A 24,373-nucleotide genomic window follows, 5' to 3' on the forward strand; every position below is an offset into this window, starting at 1 on the left:
GAGGCATCCTTACCTGGTTTTGATTCCGCCACTATCACCATTAAAGATTCCCTCATTGTTTTCGGAACTACCTGTTCTCGTACACTTACAAAGAGACCAGCCATAGTTTCTAAGTTTATATGAAGTGTACAAATAATACTTCATTTGAAGTCCATAAGTACCAGAAATATATCCTCTCTGCATGTAACATTAAGGCCAGACCTGCCAGCCTAAGAATACGTTTCACCATGTGAGCGTACAGGGAAGAAGACATGGCCTTAAAGTAGGGGCAGGACCATGGCGTGCAGGACTATGGACACCCCTGGTACCCTTCCCCGCAGCAATAAAGATCTCATCTGGCACCAACACCCACGTCCTAGAGAGGTTTTAAATGGAGCCCAACTGTGCAGAACGTTCACACCTGACCTGGAAACGCTTTCTGTGCGAGAGGTTCCAGCTCACCGTGGGATTGTGCCTCCTCATTGGGTGGCCCTGTGATGAGACAAGAAACTGTGTGTCAAAGACAGCACTGTGTGTGGGCGAGCAGATCTGAAGTACATGTCTCTCTCCCAATACAGGTGTTGTCTGTAGGTGGTGTATGTGACTTCTCTAATGAATCTTAAAGGTGGACTATTCTCGGTTTTTCTTTTTTGCCATGAGTTCTTCCACTTTTCACGTTGTTTGGGGACTACCCTCTCCTACACAAATAATTCATGACCAAAGTCTGGGCCCATGTGTAGATCAAACTGAAAGGGGGGGCTGAATTTTAGATCACTTTCAAGGACATCAACATCCTGTTAGTCACTGAATCAAAAGGCAAAAAGATACATTTTTCATTACAGCAAAGTCATGAATATTCAAGAGCAAACATTCAGTGATGTTTGGGAAAAATTATAACTTTGCTGCATCTAAACTCTGAATTTCTCACTGCTTACTTTGGGTCCGGACAAAGTACAGGTTTGATATTCTTATTGCACAGAAAAGATTTTTTTTAAAGGGTCAAAGGAGAAAGATGATACCAAAGTGATGAATCATGCTCTAAAGTTTCCCTCTCTCTCTCCCTGTCTTCCCCCCTCTCCCTGTCTTCCTCCTCTCCCTGTCTTCCTCCTCTCCCTGTCTTCCTCCTCTCCCTCTCTCTCCCTCCCTCTTCCTCCCTCTGTCGCACTCTGTCTTCCTCCCGCTGTCACCTCACCCCCTGCTCTCACTCCCTGCTGCCCTCCATCACCTCACCCTGCTGTCCTCTGTCACCTCACCCCTCGCTGACAGCTTCCAGGGAACGCAAACGGCCGCCGCACCCAAGTACTTCACAGGTCTTTTAAAGGCCATTTACTTGTTAATGAGGCTTTGTTGTATTTCACCTCTTCTTAGCGCCCCTGCATCTCCACTCATTCAGAGGGGAGACACAGGGGCACTAAGAAGAGGTGAAATACAACAAAGCCTCATTAACAAGTAAATGGCCTTTAAAAGAATCGCCCGGCCTCACAGCTCTGCGCTGCTGTAACCGGCGGTGTTCGCTGACAAGCACAGGGCACAAGCACTATGTCTGCAAGGTCCGCGGGCCGCCAAGAAAGGCTTGCCGGGCCGCTGACGGCCCGCGGGCCGTACTATGAGTACCCGTGCTCTAAACTATGGTTACTTAGAATCTCTTTTGTCGGATATGGCACAGGTACAAATGTGAATACTTGGAAATGAAGGGCCAGTAACTGATAGCGGCGCTCCCTTCTGGGAACACGAACAAAGGGGACAGAGTCCAGGGTTCGTCTAAGCACACATAAGTTATATCACTGAGTGTATACTCTTGCTGTCCAGGTCAGGGGTGTCGGCGCGCCCCCTTTAACCTCTACAGTACTCAGTCTGAGAACCTGTCTGCCATCATAGTAGCATTTCTAGAGAAATAAGAAATGTGGGGCTGTCGGTTTCGCGATCTGCAGAGCAAGAGAGATACGTAAACAACGTGGTTCAAGACATTTTAGTTATGTGACTGTTCTGGGCGACGTGCCCATCGCTAGTCAGTGTGTCCACATAAATGCCCCACCAGTACGAACTATAGTGTGTTCCCGGACAGTTTCCTCACCCCTCCTTGCCTCTGTTTGGTGAGTTGTTCCAATTCCATCCAGACCCCAATCTTTCCCTGATCTGTGTCGGGAAAGGTTCCCTGCATGCTATTGTTGTAGACTATGCTAGTTTTCAATTCTGTCCATGTGTGGATTTTTTTTAATCTATCATTTTTGTACAATAAATAATAGCGAGTATTAATATTTTTTAATTTTTGGGATCCAATGCTCAAATGATGAGTTAATTTGATTATAGTTGAAACGAGTTTAACATAAATTAGTTGTTCCACATGTACATGAAAACTTCCTCTTGAATAAAATGGATGCGGATTCTGTCATTCACTTCTGTATTCACCACCTCCCATCCTGTCCCGCTGCACGAAGCAGAGACAGTTTTTTCACTGTCATGAATACAAGGCTTTCAATTAAATTACTAGTTTTCCTCATATTTTGTCAAACCCAAGGCCTTTTCGCTGGGTAAACGAGTCCTAATCATGTGTGTACTGATATTTTAAAATGTTTCATATTTTGTTTGAACATATCCTGAGGGCAGTGGCACGGAAAATGCTGGATGCTGTCTTAGAATGTGACAGTGCTTAGGTGTGAAGGTATTGATGTTATTTCTTCTGATTTCCTAAAGAGTTATTACAAATAATCATGCTATTATGAATCTGAAGTTTTAGCTAATTTATTGTGCAAGAATTGTGTATAAGAACCCCTTGATTATGGGTGTGAGCCAGAAGAGTTTCCTGCTCTATTAGGGATCTTGTCCTACTCTCTTTAATTTGCTGTTCAATTGGGACTTTTTTTTTAATACTTTATTTTTCCAATTTGTGATAACAGCCCAGTGGGATGGACACATGTGGGCGGAAACCCCAATTCAACGCGAGCTCAATAGACCATAAAAACCATTGACACATGGGATTCAAACAATTGTAGACCCCAATAAACATGTTCATACAGTTGCATATATATGTCAGAGGGTCTTATACATAGCAGTATTATGAGCTATTGCTCTCTTCACCGGTTGACCCTCTCTCGGTATTTGAGTCACTGAGGTCATTCAAATTCATTTCTGCAGTTAAGAGATTCCTGCATAGTTCTCTCCACACGCTAATGTCCTCTTCCATTTTCTCATCTTTCCTGCACGCGCTCATGTGTACCTCCTCTGCAAGCGACAACTCACGCGCATCCTTTAACCAATCGTCAACTGAGGGGGGAGCGTCTGCTCATCCATATTAAGGATATCCTTCGTCTTGCTAAAACCAGGGTTAATTGCAGCAATTTATATGCCATCTTACACTTTTTGGGTCTCTGTACTTGTCTCAACAGACAATGTATTGGAGTAGCCTCCACTCGAAGGCCAGTACCTTCCCTCACTTGTTCAATTACAAATAGCCAGTATTGGTGTATCTCCGTGCAGCCCCATCAATCACAAATAGCCAGTATTGGTGTATCTCCGTGCACCCCCATCAATCACAAATAGCCAGTATTGGTGTATCTCCGTGCACCCCCATGCTAATTGGAGAAAATCCGCTCCTTCCCTATTACATATGGTACCGGCATTGGAGAGGCTTTGGTCTATGGGATTTAGTTGTACTGGGGTCAAATACACACGATGCAGGAAGTTGAAGTGTATTAGCTTGAAACGTGCATTACAGGACACTGTGTGCATTAGGGCGCACGCTGTTTTACATGTCTTGTCTTCCATGGATGTCTTTAGATCTTCATCCCAGGCGGCCCATGTCCTTGGAAGAAGGGCTTTTGAATCTGCCCTCATACAACAATGAGATCAGTTGACGCTCACCTCCGTAAGTAAGCAAGATATCAAGAGTTCTGGTTGTCTGAGGGGCATTTGGGTATGTAGGCCACGTTGCTCTGGCCAACACTGTGAGGCCCGCATGTTGTAGATACTGCCCACATCCCAAGCTGAACCGATCACAAGCCCGTTCATGTGTAATAAAGGTTTCATTGGGGTACAGGTGTGACAACACCTGGCATCCCCCCACTCTTCAGGCCTAAAATGTTATATTTTCCACCATTTTACGCATTGGAGCTAGGATCCAGATATTCAATTCCTGGTGAAAAGGTGTATGCCAGAGTAGCCGCTCCACAAACTTCTGCCAGATACATGCGGTCTGTTTAACCACGTACGGCAACTCTGTAGGTGCACCTGCCCCCTCCATCAATATTGCCGGTAGACTGTCCGGCTGTACTAGCCCTCGGAGCAGCCGCTTCTCCCAGTTTTCCCCCTTGTCCAACCACCGGGCTGCATATTGGAGCTGGGCTGCATAATAGTATAGGTCTAGTCTGGGTGCTTTTAGGCCCCCTCCTCATATTGCTGTGTTAGTACCTGCAAGCTCTCCCTTCTTCGCTTGCCGGCCCAGTATAAGGACCCCAGCACTCAGTTCAGTTGCCTAAATACCACCATGGGTACGCCACATAGTGAGTTCTGAAGCACATATAAGCATCGGGGCAAGACAACCATCCTGGCCACCGCAATTCTGCCCATGAGAGATAGTGGCAGGGTGTTCCAGAAGGTCACCGAACGCTTCAGGGATTCAAGTACTCTAGTTAAATTCAATTGCAATAATTGTGCGTCGCCGTGTGTTACCTGTATACCTAAATATCGGAGTTCTATTGGGACTTAAGGCGATTTCTGATTTTGGACTATTCTGTAATAACTCTGCATTTGAGCCTTCGTTGCATTTATTCTGAGCCGCTTAGTTTTGAGTTTTCTGTAATAAAAGCCTTTATTTTTCCCCTGATCTAGAACTCAGTTATTGAGTGGTCCCAGCTACTTATTTTGATACACTGCCAAACTGATGTCTTGGAGGGTGCCTTTCTGCACAATTATTTTCCATGGGAGAACCATATGAAGTAAAATTTAAGGCTTTTTAAATTTTGAGGTGTCCTAAAATATTGAGGTATCCTTTTTGCTCCCACACGTGCTCTGGCCAAAAATAGTGTTAACTCACCATCCTCCTTTGTCATTGCTCTAGGCCCTGTGAAGCTTGCACCCAAGAGCTGATGCTGGGAACTGTCCTCTTAAAGGTGTTCCTCCTGTCCCTCTGGAATTAGGGAGTTGTCCTACCCGATATGAGAGAAGCCCAGGGACAGTGAATGAACATTAAATGGAGAAGTTCACACAGCATGGTCTTTCTGTATCTGGCTTAATATCTGCAGTGATCTCCTTTATTACTATTTAATACTAGAGTACAGGCTTGTACATTAGTAGAGTCAGGAGTTGGATAACCTTTTTTAAAAAAACAAAAAAGGCAGCCCATTCCCTGGGTTTGTACATAATAACAGTTTCAAACTATGTGCTCCAGTGTTCAACAGCATCACAAAATATTGTGTACATCTCCTCACAGGACTAAACAGTCTTTTGTTAGAGGGTGGGTCCTGTCTCTACCAGGTTTGTATAAAATAGGTACAGTACCATCCGTGCTGGTTCTTGTAACCCTGCACTCTGGTCCACAGCCCAGTCCCTGTTTTCTACAGGCCTCAACTTTCCCAGGTCCTTGTTTGAGTCATGTCGTCCAGAAGAGGTTTTTTTTTTTTTTCATTCTGGTATATGTAGTCCTACATTTATATTGGATACAGCATCCTAAACTGAATCGCCCCCAACCTCCAAAGGAGGCAAAGTACTTTCCCACCACCTGTGTTTGCTTCAATTCCTATCTTCTCACACTGTGGCCTTCCCCAAGGCTCAATCATCTCTCTTCTCCTGTTAAATCTCTACTTCACTCCCTCATAAGGCCCAATTAGGTCCTTCAGCCTAAAACTCTACAATTCCACAGACAACACACAGATAATACTAAAATAAGAACAGGCTGAGGATCTAGAGTGGTCTAGACTTCACCAGTGTCTCTGTGCAGTTGATGAACGGATGGTAAAAAACCATCTTAAACTCAAATCCTCCAAAACTGAGATCATGACCAGTGCAAAGGAGTATCCACCAATGTACTACTGTTTGGCCAAAGGAAAAAGAGACACCACCGTCGATATCAAGAAAGTAATAAGCCTTGGAGTGATTATGAATTCCAACCTATCCTCGGTCTTTCAAGCAACACAATTCACAAAAAGTTCCTTCAACACAATGCAAACACTCCACAGCATCTTCCCACACACAGGGTACACACAAAACTACAGGCCTGCTAATGGCCACTTCCCAAATTGCTAAGATTCAAAAGCTGCAGCAAGACAGCTCCCACACCGGCGTCCAAGGGAATTCACCACACTAATGCTTCAAGCACTTCACATTACCAATCAACAGACTCTACCTTCAAGGCACTCTGCATGGCCACAGGGCCTTTCAAGGGAAAGGACTTTTGCTTGTCCAAGCAAAATTGCATAAATACTCTGAGAAGGAACATTATGTTCTAAACTAGCCCCTCATCCATCTGTCCTATAAGAAGAGCTTAGGTGGAACATCATTTTTAATACAAGCTACAAAGGTTTGGCACTCACTATCAGGCAAGATTAGAAAAATCTAAAATCATCTCAAGTTCAAGAAAGAGGTAAATACTTTGCTTTTTCTCAATCAAGAATGCAGAACCACCATGATGGCCTGGTTTAAAAAGAACTGAACAACCTCTGATATCTGCGCCAAAAAGGTCAAGAATGATCAAAATTGGGTAATTACCCTAGACCCAACTGAAAAACAAGTTGTGTTTCTCTCAATCTCACTCCACCACAATACTCTTTCAACCAGGCATTCCCCCATGGACTAACGTGCTACCGGTCCACTAATGCACTACAGTCCCTCGACTGAAGTAATAAGCGCTCTACAAATACAAGTACACCACAACATATAGCAATGCACGCACGTGCTTAGGTGCTCTTTTGTTGCCCCCTCACATCCTGTCCCTGGTTCCTGTACTGTGAGCAGGGGTCACAGCAGGTACAAACCAGCTCAGAGTGCGCAGCTTTCACAAACTGGTTGTGTACTAGAGGCTTCAAAGTGATTTCCTTGGTCTGTCCTTTCCTTGACTATACATCAGAATTCCCTATTGATTGAGGTTGTTGGTAGTCATGAGTTAATCACCAGATTTTAAATGTTAAACATACGGATTTCAATCTACCAAAATGCGAGGGGCAGTGGAAGTGACAACAGCCATCCTTTGACCTCAGTTTCATCACAGGAAGTGATATCATATAACCTTTGTCCGACTTTAAGACCCACATAAGTGCACAGTTAATATAGAACAGCAGTTAATAATACAAATGCAAATCTGTTTTATATACAGCTGTATCCTAATTAGAATGCTGATATAATATGCTAAAGCAGCATTACACATTTCTATTCTTTTGAACTGTAGGATATTGTGCTACAAAACAAAACATGTTATTTGCTTACATTACTCTATTTATGATCACTCTCTCACTCTTAATAGGTGCAAAGATGAAGAAATGTTTCTGCCACAATTAATCATGTATTCACAATAAATATAAGTTGTTTCTTTCACTTTTTTTGTTTATTCAGAAAAGTGGAATTCTTCTACTAAATACACTTATTTCAAAGAATTTGTTCCCTGTGGGCGCAGCAGAACGTAAACAGGAGACTATTTACCTTTTTTCTTGGGACGTCTTAGGCCATCTTGGAGGCCAAGGGTCGCAAAGGAAGTGCCAGGGGTAGCAGAGGGAAAGCCATGGGTTGCAACTGAGACACCTGGTGGCCCCTAAATATATGGCCAACACAATTACACGTCCAAGTAAGTTTATTTCTGTGGTTTTTATATTATATAGCAGTATTGAGGAAATGTTAATATCTCACTGGACTTATGTAAACATTAAAAAACAAGCAAACGTGCACACTCAGCAAAATTTGTTGACGATGGTAGACTTGCTGCTCATAGGCATGAGAACCACTACTAATGGACAGAGAGTGAGGGAGTGAAATCTAAAGTAAGTTGTTAAAGCAAATTAGAGGGAAACTGTGCATTTGTGTGTGAATTTCCCTATGATTGTTTCTGATGAAACTAGTGAAGTTTCAGCCAACTTTCCCTCAGTGCTAATTGCTTTTCCCCTACTTCCACAAACATAGAAAGGTCTCCATCTCAGGTGGTAGCTTGAAGATTTGGAACTACAATAAATGCCAGTTTCCTCTGCAGGTTCGACGGTTTGTGAGACATGCTAGGCCTCTTCTTCTCAGCAGTCTCTCCTCCTGCAGAGGCTGGTTTCTAGGTACTCGTGTAGACCCTCAGCTCCTCCAATCGAAAGTGAAGGCACCAGCCATGGTCACAGTGTTCCTTTGAGTGCAGAGCACTCCCTTTCCTTACTCATTAAGGACTTGGAATTTGTGTCCCACTTTTATACATATTTTCGCTCGCACTTCAAAATTGGTTTGGGGTGGCCCACCTTTCAAGTGCCCTTTTCAGGCTGCTCTCCAGACTCAGCCTTTGTGTAGAGCAGAGGTCTTCAAACTTTTTGATGCCGAGACCCCCTTGTCAAAATTATTTAGGCAAAAGGACCCTCTCCTGAGAAAAATATCAAGAGCCTGGTTCTTCCCATAGACAACTAATGACAACCATAAACACCCCCAATTCTCAAGGCAAATCACGTTTATGGTAGGAAAATAATATTAAACAGTGTTTAGCAAACCAAAGGTCAGTGAGCGTGGGGCAAGGTCAAAAGTGTAGCTAAAAACAAAGGGCCTCATTTAAGAGGAATTGGCATAGGGCAGTGCCGCAAGTCTTCTTGCTGCGCTGCACTACGCCAATGTGAAAGGGCAGGAATGCATCATATTTATGAAATACGGTGCATACCTATCTTTTCCCCTTGCGTTGGCGCACAAATTGCTGCCTAGCACCAACGTAGGCAGGATTGTTTTTGTGCAGGAAGGCCACCTTTCTGCACAAAAACAAACAATCCTGAGAGGTGTTTTTCTCTTTCTAAGTGAGCTGCAGAATACAGTACACATGGAAAGTTGAAAAAACGAGGAGAAATGAAAACATTTCTTCTCGTTATGCCTCTGCTGGGAGGAGTAAGGTTTTGGCGCTGCCCCAAGTTTAGCTGATTCTGTAAATCTGGGGCAGCATCAAAAATCCATGGGTGCTGAGTTTGAACGCCTCCTTGATGCAGACAAGGCAACGCAGCAACTTGTGCTGCTTTGTCTTACCTCATATCTATGAGGCCATGCAGAGTGACTTTGCGCTGCTTCATGGGTATGGGAGAGATGCTTGCGCCACTGGAGCATCAAAAAAAGTGATGCTCTGGCAGCGCAAGCCTCTCACATATAAGCCCTAAAATATTCTGTTCATTTGTTAGGTCTTTCACCATCAGGTAGCGACATATAAAATAATTGGCAGCTTAAATGAAAAATACATTTTAAAAAAGTTGTTATTCAGGGGGGCGTGGCTTGTGCGCCAAACATGATGGCCAAGTAGCCTCGGAGCTCGGCTGCATCGTTCCCGACACCACATGTTTTTCGAGAGGAAATCTTCTATATTCCGGCTGCGGGCACCAGCTATCACTTCCCTGCAATGTGGTGAGCCCTTCAACAGCTCTAAATGCCTTTTTTCACTGCGCTCAAGCATATCACCGCATTTGTACTATTTCGAACTATAGGCTTTGGATATCGCACTATGATTTATGCGGTGAGCCCTCTCATTCTTTGAGTGCCTTTTCATTTTGGTATGGACCTTTTTTGAAGGCACTTCCGTCTTAGTCCTTGACGGCTGCCATTTTGCAACCTGTTTTTTCCTCTCAGTGCCTGGTGCATGTTGATGCGGTTTCTTCATGATTTGGCTCCTCCTCGCTGTGAACTATGTCTGCTGTTTGTCTCCTTGGACAAAGTGAGTGAGTTTTTAAGTATGGAAATGCTAGTTTGCTTTTGAACTCTTTCTGACATATACAGCTGCGATGTAACCATCACTCTGTAATCTCTTTAATATATTCTGAGTTTTGGGGATTTCTGGTCTTAAGAGTTTTAGTTGCTTCACTAAACTCCAACGGCAATTTTCTGTCTTCAGTGTGCTCAATTATTTCTTCTCTCAAGGTGTCTCTCTCAAACTATAAACCTTTGGACTTTGTCCCTCAAGAGTCTGGTTTATTTTTCATTAATCTCCTTCCCATTTTTTTTATGGTTAGACTGCGGATCACTACGCACGCTGCTTCCACTAAGGTTGCTCCGTGTTCTGACTCCAACTCTAATTTTAACGTCATGAATGACTCTTTGCCTTACAAACCTGATCACTCCTCAGGCACCATTCCTAAAACGCAACCTGCTAGTAAATTACCTGCAATATCTACTATGTGCCCTAAGAAGGACCCCCCCTTCTCCTGTAAACTCTTCCTTTGCCTTCATGGATTTAATCCTTGTGGAAGTTAGGGCACTGAAACCTTTCGTAGAAAAACACTAATAAAACACTACAGTTTTTTCATGACAAGTTGTCTTCTCTGGACTTGCGAGTGCTTATTGTGGAGCAAACAACAGAATCCCTCCAAGCTTCTTGCTCCCGCATTTCCTCTTTAGAATCTGAAGTATCTCGAATCAAAAAACAAGCGGAGGATTTGGAGAATCAAAATCGTAGGAACAACCTCAGACTTTTTGGTCTCCATGAAAATGTTGAGGGTTCCAACCCAACCGTCTTTTTTCAGACATTTTTGCCTAAACTTTTGGACTTACCAGCTACTCTTTCTCTTAATATCCAAAGGGCTCACAGACTTGGTCCTAAAACATCTGTGAAACCACATGGTGTTATTATGCTTTTTCTGCAATACACAGATCTCCTTCAAGTTCTGTCAGCCATCAAATCCAAAAGACACATTTTTTGGGAAGGTCATCATATTTTTCTTTCTCAAGATGTTGCTAAAATCACGGCAGATCGTTGGAAGGAGTTTCTTGATCTTCGCCCTCAACTACGTGCTATTAACGCCAGATTTGGTCTTCTACATCTCTGCCTCTTCAAGGTTACGTATAAAGACAGGACCACAACATTTGAGGATCCCGCTGCGTTGCAAGAATTTCTTCGTCTTCATGGAGCTGATGTCATGAACACATTTCAAAACCTGCATGATTATTATTCTTGCCTCCGGTCGTGTTTTTGTTCCCTTGTTATGGTTACATACTGCGCGTTGTTTAGTTTATATTCTTGTAATTTCTTAATATATTGTGTTTTGCTTGTATACTCTTCTCACTTTCCTCTTCTCAATATTATTGCTCTTATTTTTTTAACTTTTCTTCTCTTATACACAGGTGTATTTCTTCTTTCGATTGTGTTCCTTATTTGCCCTCCCTGTCACTTTGAAGTCTTTGATATAGTCCGTCGGGATGTCGATAGAGTTTTGTTGCTGACGTCGTCATCTTTGGTGTGGTCATCCCCCACTTCATTTGTATCAGTAGGTATGTTTTTCAGTCGTCTGATGTAGGACTTGTACTGTCTCTTTGTTTTCTATTTTCCCTTTTTCTTTTTTCTATTGGTTCTTTATCATTTTCTTCTTTGCTCTTTTACCTTTACTCACCCTTTTCTTTTCTTTTCTTTTCTTTTCCTTTCTAAAACAATTGCTTATTCTCTCTTGTCTTTTTTCTCTACATCTCCTTCACTCATTTTCAATTTCTGTTCTTGTAAGCATGAAATTTGTTCACACTTCCCTCATGGAGTTACATTTCGGGTTACAACCTGGAACATTAAAGGACTAAGTAACCCTATCAAAAGGCAACGGGTGTTATCTCACCTAGCTAAAATAAGAACCGATATTGCCTTACTCCAAGAGTCTCATATTTCTGAAGATGAAGCTTCAAAACTGAAAAGATGCTGGGTGGGACACGTGTTTAATTCCCAAGCCTTGGGTAAGAAAAATGGAGTTCTGATTTTATGTCACAAAAAGTTGCATGTTTCAATTGTACATCAGGAAATTGATACTGAAGGTCGCTGGATTATTGTTAAACTTCTTATAGATAAGATCCCTCTTGGTCTAATGTTTCTGACAAATGACTTGCTTATAATGATGATTACATTATATTTGGTGGTGATTGTAACCAAATCCTTGACCCCGTACTAGATAGACATTCTAAAATTGAGTTTTGCCCATCTAAAATGCATTCACAGTTTACTTCAACTATCCGTCGTAAAGCCCTGGTGGACATTTGGAGACTTTGTCTTCAAGACCTTAGAGAGTACAGCTTTCATTCAGCCCCCCATCATTCCCAATCCCGTATTTATGAACTTTTCCTGAGGAAATCCCCAGTACAGCTCGCCACCCACTCTGAAATTGGTTCCACTTTAATCTCAGACCACGCCCCTGTCCTTGTAGATATTGACCTTATCCCCTTTTCCCCTCACCCAGGACGCTGGCGTTTTAACAATTCTCTTCTCCTTGACCCAAATTTTTGTCAAAAGTTTAACTCTTTTGTATCTGAATTTTTTGCTATTAATAATACTCCTGATTCTCCTTTTGTTATGGTTTGGGATTATTTTAAGGCTGCTGCCAGAGGTTCTCTCATTAATTTTGTTTCACAAAAGAAAAAATCCATAGAAGCCCAATCCTCTCAATTACTCAATAAAATCAAACAATTAGAATATACATATCACTCAAATGACGAATCTTCTCTGAAAAATCTTATTGATGCTAAACTTACCTTCAACAGACTTTCTACTGATGCTGCGTCTAATATTTTATTGAAAAGTAGTTCTCGTTATTACGGCGGTCAGAACAAAATGGGGAAACTACTAGCAAATTATTTAAAAGTTAGAAAAGAAAGGACAAAAATTGAATCCCTGCTGAGTCCTACCGATACTCCTATCTTCAAAGATAAGGACATTTTGAATGAATTTGTCTCCTTTTACAAAAATGTATATACTCCTGAAAACCCGCCAGATCAATCTGATCTCCTTTCCTACTTCCAAGCCATTCCTTCCCCTCCAGCTAGTCACATTGATTTTGAGTCATTGGACGCTGATATTTCTTTAGCAGATATTTCCCGTGCGGTATTGGTATTACATCAGGGGAAGGCTCCGGGCCCAGACGGTTTTACCATTGAATTTTACAACTCTTTTGCGAGCATACTTTTACCAAATCTTTTACTTTTATTTCAATCTTTCCTTGATAATGGTTCTTCTCGAGGCACTTTTCAGGAAGCGCTGATTTGTTTGATACCTAAAGAGGACAAAGCTCTTTCTCTCTATAAGAATTATAGTCCGATTTCTTTGATCAATACAGATTATAAAATCTTTGCAAAGATTCTGACTCTTCGCATGGATCCTGTTCTTCCTGATCTTATTAGCCCGGAAAAATCAGGGTTTGTGAAGGGGCGTCTTGCCTCTAACAACTCAAGAGTCCTCTTTAATGTTTTAAGTAAAGCCTCTTGTTTAGATCATCCTCTTGCCGCGATCTCTTTAGACACCGAGAAGGCATTCAATAGAATTGGATGGAATTTTATATTTCATGCCTTAAAGTGGCCCGGTTTCTCTTCCAAATTGATTACTTTCATTTCTTTACTGTACTCTAATACCCAAGCCTCAATTTTTTTCAATGGTATTACCTCTGATTGTTTTTCATTGCATAGAGGAGTACGACAAGGTTGCCCCCTATCCCCCCTAGTATTGGTTATTGCTTTGGAACCCTTTTTAACTAAAATTAGACAAGATAATCATATTACTGGATTTTATTTTGGTTCCCATCAAGTTAAAATGTCAGTCTATGCAGATGACATTCTTTTATATTGTTCTAATCCCGAATCTTCCCTTCCTCCTTTTCTTCAACAAGTGTCATCTTTCTATAGTGTTTCGGGTTATCGTCTTAATGTGGATAAATGTGAAGTTTTACCTTTTAACGTTTTGTGCCAAAAACATCTTTTTCAACATTTCGGGTTTGCCTGGAAACCTCTGAAAATCAAATATCTTGGTTTATGGTTTACTCCTTTACTATCTGAGACGTTGAAATTAAATTTTGATTGTTACTAAAAAATTGAATGACTCCATCACGCGTTAGCACCCCCTTTTTCTATCCTGGTGGGGTCGTTTAGATTCAATCAAGATGATGCTATCTCCGCTTATCTTATATACCCTTTCCATGATCCCTATTCACATCCCTGAATTTTTTTTTTTTTAATTGATTCAATATTAATCAAATTCTTGTGGAAAGGTAAGCGCTCTCATATAGCTTTGTCCTCCTTGAAAAAAGACAAACCCAAAGGGGGTCTTAGCTTCCCCGACTTTAGAACTTATCACTCTGCTTTTTCATTAAAACGAACGGCTAAATGGTTATCTAGAGATCTTCCTTTATATCCTCCCCTGTGGTTAAAAATAGAGAATTCTTTAATCGCTCCTTGCAATTTTAACTCTCACTTCCACCGCTTCTTCTCAACGTTCCCATATCATTTACCATTCCGCAAGCTTTTGATTCCTACACTCTCCTCGTCTTATCCCTCTTATAACTCTCTACATCAGCAAACTATTTGGCACAATAAATTATTACGAATTGGTAATCGTTCTATATACTGGAAATCTTGGCACTCTAGAGGTTTAGGCTGGATATCCCAGCTTTGATCTAATACTCAACCCCTTACTTTCTCTGATCTCCAAGTTCAATTTTCTCTACCTTCCTCCTTCAGATCACAATATAACATTCTTCTTTCTTCACTCACCTACTATCTTAAAAATATTCCTAAGTCTCATGATGTCCCTAGCTTGTATAAAAATGTATTCCAAGTTCTGAACAATTCCCCCTCGGCATCCTACATTTATAAATCATTGCAATTTTCTCCAGACAGATGCAAAAAAAAGTTGAATTAGCTTGGGAAAAGGACTTCTCACAAAATTGCCCAACTCTTATGGTCTAAAATTCATAAAATCTCCAGAGCTGCAAACACCACACAAGTCCTTTTTTTCATTTACCATCGAGCATTATTTTCTCCGTTGCTTTTGGCTTCTTTTTCATCAGATACACTACCCACTTGTTGGTCCTGCCCCTGTCCTGCTGCTGATTTAAAGCACATGTTGTTCGAATGCCCCTCAATCCATCAATTTTGGGAACTTGTTTGGGCCCAAATCAATCAAATATTTAGAGTCTTGCTCCCTTTTTCTTATACACACACATCTTTTTAGGCACTCTATACACTCAATGGCCTCAGTCTCCTCTCTAAGCTATTAGACTTATTGCTAGCTATCGCTTTTCATCTGAGAACCTTTAACTGGAAACAAGCCGATAAATTCAATTTCAAATCCTGGAGGAATGCGGTCTGTTTTCATCATCGACTGGATACTATGTCTCCCCCATATCTCTTGCAATTAAAAGGGATCTTTTATGGCTCCCTTTAACAAATTATTTATCTCCATCTGCCTCTCTTAGTGTTGCTCCTAAAAATAGTTCTGACGAAGTACGAAAACCACCTTCATTTTCCTCTTTGCCTCTTAATCTAGATAATTAGTTAGTCTTGTAAGTTTCATTACCTTGTTGTTGTATAGTATTACTTATTGTTATGCTTACTTAGTTAAAAACTGTCTGTATAATGTGGAATCTCCCCCCCCCCTTTTCTTATTGTTTTATAGGATGCATTTAACTTGGTATTCCATGTGACACAAATATTATTATGTACCTCCTTTTCTTATCTTCTTACCCTTATGTTAAATAATACCTCATTCTATGGTAATACTGTTATAACTTTTTCTTGTTCCTCTCTAATGAACTCAAACTTTAAAAAGTTGCAACTCAGTGGGAAATGCACTTTAGTACATTATGACTGCACTGCAGAGATCTCTTTGTAACTAGAGAGCCACAAAATTAAGTCTTGATGGTGCAGTGGAGAATAGTGACTTTTAGTGCTACACACAGTACAAGATAGACTGCTACAAAACGTGCAAATAGTTTTACATAGAATCGTACTTCCAAAATGTAGATTTTAGTAATACCAGACCCTATATAGTGCCATTTTTTTTTTTTAACAAAACTGTCGCTTCAACAACTTCTTAGGTGTACTAAGGGATGTGTACATACAATTGTGACTAAAGCAGCACTTTACAGCCCAGTTGTGAACTCTTTGCACTACCACTAAAAAAAACTAAATCTTTGTCACCACAAAGATTGGAGTGATTGGCACAACTAAAGCCAGGACCAGCTCCCAAACACCCTTTACACTTGAAGATTAACTCACAGCACACATTTCATCTCATTTAGGAAAGCAGGCACCCTGATACGTCACAGCGACCGGAATTAATCGCTGCGGGACAGTTGTCTTTTTCTAAAATGAAGAGCAAACGGTCTGGATTTCAGGCACAAGTGAGGCTGGGGAACGCGCTCCCCCTTTCCAGGACTTCACGGCCCCCCCTGGGGGTCTCGACTCACAGATTGAAGTCCTCTGGTGTACAGTGACGCTTCTCACTGCAAGTAGTACTCAGCTGTTTCCAGAATGGAGCATCCACAACAGAGGCACAATGAATCTGCACCAGGCTGTCAGCAGCGTCTCTGAAGCATTAATCGAGGAAAGATAAAAGGGCAGGCCTGACATAAGAACTTCCGCACCTAGCACAACAGCAGCCTCCCCCCCACCCTCATCCAGCACTCTGGAAGGACTAATCTGCAGCCTCTTGCTAGGAAACGTCCTCATGAGATTTCTAAGGATAGCTCTATTTTCATTCTCCTCACTTCAGTGTCTGGCTGTCCATCCTCCAGCCACAGGAATGCAGGCAATACCTTTCCACTGTCTGGGGAAGCTTTCCTCATTATCCATCATATGTCATACCAAACCAAGGACATCTAAAAGCCCACTAGATTCAGTTCCCAGGACCACTTACACACAGTACACACTACTACTGCACATGTGCTACACAAAAACTAAACATGCACATGCATTTGACATACACCGAGGATTCCAGTGCAAGGTTCTGGGCATAAACATAACAGCAGACTTCTACAAAAGGAAGATCTGTAGACTCTCAATATCGCAGATAACAAGCATTGGAGAATCCAACAGTTCTCACTTCTGCTAATTGGTTTTGTCAATGTTTTTAGTTATGTTCTTTCTATAGAATGGCATAGTAAGGCCTGTCGTTTTTTTGTTTAAATTTGTTTTATTAGATTTTGCAATTTGTTTTAAACAATAACAGGCTAGACAAGCTCATAGAACGTACTGTTACAATTTATTTAGCTAGATACACATCTCGTAATCTACAGTTGTGTGGCATCAGCCTGAGTCAGTAGTTCTATGTACGAGATGGTCACTCGTGCATGTGACGGCTCCACATGCTTCTCGCATTCGTCTCTGTTACTATGCATGGAGATCCGGTCCCCTATGATGTTTTATCTAGGTGCTCATGACGTAACAACTGTGAACTGGCCTACCAACTTGGGGAGTGGGCAGTAATGAATGGGCAAAGAAAAAGAAAAACTGGGGGTGGTTAGTGTTAACTTGAGAAAGCCCTCTGTACCCATCTCAATAAGACCTGCCTGCTTCTTGCTGCCTGGATCAGCAGAGCGCATATTAAGAGGCCTGCAGAGATCATGGTGTGAGTGCGGTCGTTTGCAGTGGTTCCCATCCATGTCTGCATCAGGGGCAAAACACTTCTTCCAGTTTGCCTTCAGCATGGCCATGGGAGTTCAATGTGTCTGTGGTAGTATAGGGTTCGTTCTGGAATTCGTTCACGATCATATCCCAGTTTGTCACGATTGGGATCTTACGGAGTCCTAGTGTGTCTTCTCGAAGTAGCACAACACTTTCTGCTTTGGCCCATATTTGCAGGGAGCGTCGCCAGGCCAGTATCTGTGAGGGTTCGGATGTTTTCCACCTCTTCGTAATCAGCCGCTTCATTGTATAGTATGATATCATATGGCCTGTCATTGTGTAATATGGTATTGTATGGCCTGTCATGGTATAGTATACTATGGAATGGATTGTCATTGTATAGTACAGTTTGTCATTGTGTTGTATGGTATGGTAAGGTATAGTTAAGCCTGTCAGTGTTTGTATGATATGGTACGGCATGGCCTGTCATTGCATGGTATGCCCCGTCATTGTATAGTATGGTATGGTGTTACCTGCCATGATATGTTATACAAGCATTGTCAAAGCCACTAACTCTTGCCTACAAGAGCTATTGGATTTGTCAATGGTTTTAGACATGTTGCACAGCATCGCTGCTGTACAGCATGGAATAAAAACATTGACAAACCCAATAGCTCTTGTAGGCAACATTTGTCAATATTTTTAGCCATGTTGCACAGCAGCGCTGATGTGCAACATGGCTAAAAACATTTACAAAGCCAATAGCTCTTGTAAGTGAGAGCTACCGGCTTTGCCAATGCTTGTTTCTGTGTGTGCGCTAAAGGTCAAAGGGAAACTTTTTCATTTTCCTTGAAGCCATCTCTGGCATGGAGCATTAGTCTGCTCTCGCTGTGGGTGGCTAAAAGCATTCTTGGCCCACAGAAGTCAATGGTGTTCAATTGACAGTTGTAAAACAGTGTTTTAACAAAACAAAGTAAAAAATGTCTGACACAATTGCTGATAAGAGTACCTTACGTGAGCTTTCACTATGCTGGGATCCCAAACACATGCATCAATGGGTGGGTGGGAGGATGTGTAAACAAAAGGCAGGCCCAGCTTACAGTGGCCATTGGCCACACTTTTAAGAAGACAACATGTTTGGAAGTCAATGATTTTAATCATGGCATGTGGATGTTTTCCTCTGCACGACTTGCAATTCATTCACACCACTTCTACTGAGACCTGCCTCTGTGTTTTTAAAACGAAAGTGGCCACAACGAAATGTGAGCCCACCAAGGATTTGTTTTTAATTACTTTCAGTCCCATGACATCTTATAGGTATGTGAAGGCATTTCTGTATGGAGGCTCTATGCGCCACAACACTTCGTACGACGGACAGGGCAGTAAAAATGGGCTAGTCATAGAGAGGGTGTGCGGATCTGGGCAAGAAGTGATGTGGGAGGGGGAGGTAAGAAGGGATGGAATGGGGGTGGGGGAGTGGACAACCAACAATGATTGGGGAAATCGACCAAAAAAACAAAAGTACCTCAATCTGAACGTTAGCAGCGGAGAGACACTAATAAAGTAATTCATCAGTGCTTAGTCCATGCTCCATCAAAGCAACAAACACACAAGAGGAATTGAAACTCAGGCGAGAGGACCAATGAAAAGCAAGGAAATTAGAGTGACAATAAAGCCAATCGATGGTAAGTAATGGGGGGTTAAAAGCTCCTTTTTAGATTTTTTTTAACAAAACAATAGATCATCACAAGCGACAGAGCATGCATGATTTTCCAGGCTAGACCTAAAAGGGTCTGGCCACATTAGCAATCTCAAAATAGGTTATACTTTGATCACTGTGAAAGCACAACTATTGCACAACTGCAATTATTCATAAGGAGCATGTACAAATCACGATGCTTGATCAGCGTATCAACCCCCAAATTGAAATTTTGGTCTTCAAGATGGTAATCGGTCCACACGACCTATGGAGAGGGGCTTTGGTGTACCGACCCCCGGGCACCTTTAAAGAACTCCTCCACACAACTAATGGAAATAATAGCCCCTCATGTCATTGCCTCTAATAATTTCCTACTATTAGGAGATTTTAACATACATAGTGAAAATCTTTTGCTTCCCGAAATATCATCTTTCTTTGCTAATCTTTCTACCCTCCACGTCACAAAAAAAAAATGATGGCCCGACACACACAGCAGGCCACACCCTTGATATTATCTGCGCCAATACTGAGCGGCTTACCTGTGGTGCCCCCCGCCTTATGTGCTGGACGGACCATGCACTTATTAACTTTCAAGTGCAGTGCTCTCAGATGCCCATTATAACGGCAGCACACACACAACTTACCTACAGACAATGGTATAAAATTAACCATGAGTCCTTCTCATCGGTTTTCATACCCCCTAGCTATCCCCTGACTAATAATATCAAAGGAAATCTCACTCTCTTTAACAACTCGGTCCTAGCAACCATTAATTCCATCGCCCCTGTAAAGACGTGTACCAAAGCCCCTAGGAACACTTTAGCTATCTGGTTTACCCCCGAATTACGCACGACAAAAAGCCGCTGCAAACAACTGGAAAGAAGGTGGCGTCGCACTCACCAAGACACGGATAAAGCAAACTACAGAGCCGCACTTACCCTTTACCATAATGAAATTAAACAAGCTCGTAGATCGCATATAGCCCAACAACTAAAACAGGCAGGTAATTCTCCCAAAATTCTTCACCAAATCTTGCAAGATTTTATATGTCCTAAAGCCTGTGAATTGGATAACAACTTATCCCAGTCCCTCTGCAATAACATTAGCTCTTTATTTATACAAAAAATTGACTATCTATGATAAATTCGCTAGTAATTGTCACGCACCCTTGCCTGATGACACTTTTAAACCCCATAATGCCACCACTACAACATTATCGACCTTCCCTACCCTCTCTAGGGATGAAACCATCACACTTCTGTGCAATGTCAAATCTGGCTCCCCTTTAGATGTTATGCCTGCAAAAACTGCGGCGCCCTTTGCACATGGACTCGCAGACTCTGTTAGTCCCCTTCTTAACTCCTCCCTTGATAGCGGTCTGGTCCCCTCCACTTGGAAAGCAGCCCAGGTCATTCCATTGCGGAAAAACAAGAATCTTCCAATGGATGACCTCTCTAACCTCCGTCCTATCTCTCTTCTGCCCTATCTGAGCAAGGTCTTGGAGAAGCATGTGAATAGACATCTCTCCAACCATATCGAAGCAACAGGATACTTGGACCCGTCTCAATCAGGATTCTGCGCAAACTATAGTACGGAGACTGCGTTGGTAGCCGTAACCGACTACATTAGACTTATTCTTGATCAGGGACAGTCTGCCATCCTGATCCTTTTAGATCTCTCCGCTGCTTTCGATACGGTGGACCATCCGACCTTGCTTGGAAGGCTAAAGGAGACTGGTCTCGGAGGAATGGCGCTGAACTGGATTACCAGTTTCCTTTCCAATCGCACACAAACACTTAATTTAGGCCCTTTCCGCTCTACCACCGAAAATCTGTCCAAGGGTGTGCCACAGGGCTCTTGTTTAAGCCCCACATTATTCAACATCTATGTGGCCCCCCTTGCTTCTCTTTTAAGATCTCTTGGGTTCATCCCCGTATCCTATGCGGATGATACCCAACTTATTTTTCCATTCAATAAATCCTCTCTGACAGCCCATTCATCTTTTGCCTCAGGTATGTTGGCCATCTCGCAGTGGATGAGTAACAACTTCCTCCAATTGAATGCAAATAAAACGGAGATCATCCTCTTCGGTGATGCCCCCATCCTGTGGTCTCCCGCTTGGTGGCGATCGGAATTGCGACCTGCTCCTCCGCCCAAATTAACAGCAAAAAATTTGGGTGTGCGCTTTGACCAGGCTCTGTCTATGAAGGACCATGTATCCTACACAGCCGGCGCATGCTTCTTTACTTTGAGCCTCTTGAGGAAAGCCCTCCCCTATCTCCCGGACTCGCTCCGTAAGACACTAGTGCAGGCACTAGTACTGAATAAGTTGGATTACTGTAATGCCCTCTTGGTTGCCGCGAATGAATCCGCTCTTAGCCGTTTGCAAGTGGTTCAAAACACCGCGGCACGACTAGTCACCAATGCCCCATATAGATCAGCTTCACTCCCACTGCTCCAACAACTTCATTGGCTGCCAGTGCGAAAACGGATTAAGTTTAAGCTTTGCTGCCTGACTCACAAAGCACTGTGGGGTCCCGGCCCCCAATATCTAGCTGCGAGACTCCATCAATATACTCCCAGCCGCGACTTGAGATCAGGCTCTAAATCTCTGCTACTTATTCCGAGAATTAAGAGAACTCGGTTAGGTGGTAAATCTTTCTCCTATCAAGCTCCTATGATTTGGAATCAGCTCGCCCTTCCCCTAAGGCAATGCTCCGACTACCTTAGGTTTAGAAAGATACTGAAGACAACCCTCTTCGCAGAATGATTTTGCCCCAGCCGCCCCGCACTGCCCACTAGCGCTGAGAGACCCCCCTGGGGGTGATTCACGCGCTTTATAAACTATTAACATAACATAACAACTCTGTCTAATAAGAAGGGCATGCTTGGGACACCCCTCCCAGTGATAGGACAGGTCTACGACCTTGCATGGTCAATGACAGGCCTAAGGCACACGTTTACATTAGCTTGATGCTAGAGCCAAAATAAAAGTCAGATACCAGATCTACATGCAGTCAGGCATTTATGTCAGTGGAACATGCATGTCTAAAAAGCATTTGATATTACTGCCCTAGCACTATTCATCTATTCATTCACGCACAAACCCAGATCCAAACTTCCACCCAGATACATCGATTCACCTATTTACACCCTCTATATTCATCCATATACTCTCCATCCATCAATCCATTCACTCAACCACATACCACTCTTCCATCCACCCATCTATACATCCATCTGTCCAGTCATTCATTGGTCGGCCTATCTAACCCAAACCATAATAACATAAACATCATAATTATTTAACAACATGTTCTGGATAAAACAGTGAACTTCATTAAAAAGGCCCTGAAAGACTCTTTATACTCCATCTTCCACACTTGACCAAATTGTGTGATCCTAAGCAAATATTTTTTTTCACCAAGCCTCCTCTTTCTTCATTATCATATATGAGAACACCTTCAAATATGCGAGTTCAGGACGTGCGCCGTACAAAAACCTCTCGCGTTTGATATACCAGACTATATTTTTGCTTTGTGTATATTAAGAATCTAGGCTACATATAGGATGCACTTGACAAATGAATTGCCTTTTAGTTCACTAATGTCATAGTCGTCAAGGTGGAAGTATGATGAATGTTTCTAAGTTCATGTTTAAAAATGATCAATTTTAATAAATGCTTCGCAATTAAGTGATACAATCTGATGTACTAGGGTGAAACACTAGCACATGTTAAAGAAATACACTTTTTGGAATTTTGAAGAGACCATTATATTTTTACCTGATGCTTGTTTCACTATATGCCAAATATTATTATGGCTCGGCTCGTGCATGGACTGGAGCCTTAGAACATAGCCAGATCGTTGGCTCCAGTCAGTCATCTTTGTCAATTTGCTGGCTCTCCCATGTCTGCCCAGTTTAGGCGTTAATTTACGGATCATCTGCAGTGTCACGGTGACAAAGATTTTCTTGTAAAAGTACTGTAAGAGCTGAGTTATGTAGTGAGTCCTTTAAATAGACCATTACTAAAAGAGGTTTGCATGAGGTTTAGTTTGATTGCATGCTACTAAAAATATGTGTTTTGAAAACACTCGTTTTTCTTAAACACTTAGGGCCTAATTACAATGTGGGTCGGAAAGCCCCCGACAGAAAGTCGGAGTTCCTTAGACGGTGTTGGAACCCATCCGGCCGACTCAGTCGGAAACAATTACGACCAACCGATTACGAAGCTCGCGGCCGGAATGGGAATTCCGAATCGGTTACGACCGGCATTCGGAGAATCCGAGTCAGTCGGAGCCAATTCGTACAGCTCAATGGCCAGAGTTTCCGACCGACCGATTACAATGTCAGTCCGACTCGGTCTGTCAGACACAGAAAGGCTGTTGGAAACTGACTTTGGGGCCCCTAGCAGGCGCCCCTTCATTCTGAGTCCTCCGGTATGGGTTTGAGGGGGTACCCAAGGGATCCCCCCTGAGAAACCATGCATAGTGTGGCAGGCACCATGGGGTGCACGCGACAGGGTGCAAGGTTTTCCGCAGACACCCATTTTCCCAATAGGAGCCTGTGTTGTTGGTTCGAACACAGGCTCTCATTGAAGTCAAAGGGAGCCCTTCTGAACGGTGTTCGGAAGCATCATAATCAGTCTGACAAAACCGCTGACCGCGAGTCGGTTGGAACCGAAGCCGACACGGAGTCGGGCGGTTTATTTTCTGACCGACATCGTAATGAGGCGTTAAATCTTTGTGCACATTTTAAACAATCATATCCCGTGTGTAACTGTAATGCAATTTTAAAATAATGACATACATAGTCACAGTGCTTTCTGTTGCAGTCCGGGACTTTGACCACTATAACAGAATATATTGTTATTTTAGCCAAGTGTCTGACTCCACCCCCACCATAGTTCCCACACATTTTTTTATACCATTTAACCGCTGCCATGAGATGGGAGCGTGTGCTGTTATGGATGACAAGGGAAGGCTAATGAATGAATCCAGATATTAGTGGAGAGAATCAAAGATGAGCAAGCTCGAGGGCCAGATACCAGGGCGCGCGCCTAGGGGCTCGCGCAGGGGTACAGCTGCAGAAGGCCCAGCTTCCCTGTCCCCTCTGAGCACTGGGCTCTGACTGGCTGCTGGAGTCCCGCTGGTTATAAACAATTGCTATAATTACGCACAAAAGGCGCCCGTAAGA

At 42.6% G+C, this 24,373-nt stretch overlaps 1 protein-coding gene across 5 annotated transcripts in view; it reads right to left on the bottom strand.

Annotated features, from left to right (window-relative positions):
* ABHD6 (abhydrolase domain containing 6, acylglycerol lipase) overlaps window positions 1-24,373 on the bottom strand; it is a 240,573-nt gene that overhangs the window by 215,286 nt on the left and 914 nt on the right. The gene's annotated exons all lie outside the window — the stretch shown is intronic.

Source organism: Triturus cristatus, chromosome 9 (genome assembly GCF_964204655.1).
Source record: "Triturus cristatus chromosome 9, aTriCri1.1, whole genome shotgun sequence".
In the NCBI taxonomy this organism is placed as follows: Eukaryota; Metazoa; Chordata; class Amphibia; order Caudata; family Salamandridae; genus Triturus; species Triturus cristatus.